Source organism: Echinops telfairi, unplaced genomic scaffold (genome assembly GCF_000313985.2).
Source record: "Echinops telfairi isolate 266 unplaced genomic scaffold, ASM31398v2 ScPeMD7_14;HRSCAF=57, whole genome shotgun sequence".
Taxonomy (NCBI): domain Eukaryota; kingdom Metazoa; phylum Chordata; class Mammalia; order Afrosoricida; family Tenrecidae; genus Echinops; species Echinops telfairi.
Window position 1 is genome coordinate 1,597,878 of NW_022103911.1, and position 2,163 is coordinate 1,600,040.

A 2,163-nucleotide genomic window follows, 5' to 3' on the forward strand; every position below is an offset into this window, starting at 1 on the left:
CCTTGAGGATATGGGTTTTGACTCTTCCTTTTGCTTCATCTTCTTCTTTTTTTAAAATCTAATGCTGTATGTAGAGCAACGTCTTCCATCCTTATCCTCCCTATTGCTCTGATTTCTGGCTTTTATCAGCTATCTGTCCTATCTCAAAAAAGATATATTAGTTTTAATTGCGTCAATCTATGTATTCCCAATACCTTAATTTTGGGTTAATTCAATGAAAAATAAAGGGAAATCAAGAAAATAAAAATCTAAAAGAAGGCAAAGTCTTGATGAACTATTTGAAGTCTCTTCCCTTTCCCCACTGCCATCGTTGGCTTTATGTTGCTATGTCAGTATATGAGTTGGGCTGTTAACCACAAGGTCAGCAGTTCAAACCCACCATCTGTTGCAAGTGAGAAAGATAAAACTGTTCGCTCCAGTAAAGATTCAAGGTCAGAAAGTCAATGGAACAATTCCAGTATAGAGTTGTTAAGAGGGGAAATGCACTTGATGGCAGTGGGCTTATCAGTAATGAGTTGGAATGAGTAATTAGCACAGATGGTTAGCTTCCCTCTTTTCTTGAAAGGTTGGAACAAGTAGAAATTTTCAGTCTAGTAAACAATCACACCAAATAGCAAAGGTCTTGGCAAGGGCCTGTGCTGTGGTGGGAGGGGAAAGGGAGGAGTCAAGTGGTTTCTCGGGTAGAAGTAGGAGAGACGTGCGGGTTTCGTATCAGTCAAGTTTCATTATTCTTGTCCCTGTGTTTGTGGATCCACATGGTTTCAGTTTCTTTCCAGCCGGCTTTGGTTTAACATGTTAGAGTCATAAAACAGAGCAGTTGAATCATGTTGACAAAAAGTTTTGAAAGTAATCATTGAAATTTCATACAACTTAAGTAGTAGTTATTTTTAGTGTGTGAAAAATAGTGCCATTCAATAATAAATGTGGGTTAGCAATTTTTATGTCATTATTATTTATCTAAGATAAAGAAATAAGCACACATACAGGTTTGCTGAATATGGAACTTATTGGAGCCTTAAAAGGTAGGAATATAATCCTTAAGGCACGGAAGCATTGTTTTATTGTGTGGAAAAATAGGATTTGCCATGACTGGAGCAGAAACAGCTATTTTGTGTTCTACTAAACTATATTTGAAATCGGACTTCTAAAATATCAACTTTAAGACATTGGGATATCTTTAGAAGCCTAGACGTGATGATATGAAATAGATTAGACTCAAAAAGTTATGGCAAGATGCCATTGAGCTTTATAAAGTATAAAGTGTATCGTTTTCTCTGGAGAGCATTTATATGAATAACATAAATGTAATCTTTTGGCTTAATTTGATCATCTGATGATAGATATAAATTCACAAGTCAATTAATTGCATGCATTCTATATATTTATTTGAAGAAAATGAGCTATCACATCATATAGAAAGATTTTTGGAAGGATTGAAACTTCAAGGTTTTGGCTTTACAACCTCAGTAATAAACATTCTAATTCTAGGATTTTAGAATTAAATTGAAGAAAAAAGATAAGATCCACAGGAGGAAAAGCAGCCAACAAGTAATCGTGGACGTCACGTGTAATACGCAGTCCCACTGAGATAGCTCTCATCGGACAGCTATTGATAAGTGCTTTTGGAAATGCCACCCTCCTGAAGGGAGGAAACCAACGAAACCATATTCGATACCAACCAGGCACTGTACTAAGTACTTATATTCTCTCTATCTGGTCAAACGGAGGGTTTTAAGGCAACAGGGACTATATGGGCGTGTGTGTACAATTCCAACATACCTTGTTCACACACACCCATCTGGTGGAGGAGTTGTTAAATAGTCAGCTGCCAGCTGAAAGGTCGACAGTTCAGCCCCACCAGCGGCTCCGTGGCAGAAAGATATGGCAGTTCGCTGCCATAAAAATGACAGCCTTGGGGAAACCTTCCGGGGCAGTTCTACTCCATCGTGTATGACGGACTTGAGAGCAAATGAGTCTTTATGTACATGGGAGGTGATCAGCTGTCTTGTAGTAGGGAAGAGCAAGAGAAAGGCACTGCAATGAGACAGTAAGAAGCACTTACAAGGAGCAGAAAGTAGGTGAGTTGGGTGGAGGTGGAAGATGTTTAAAAGTGATGTTGAAAAGTTGACTTAGTTGAGCCCGTATTGCAGAAGACCCTGCCGG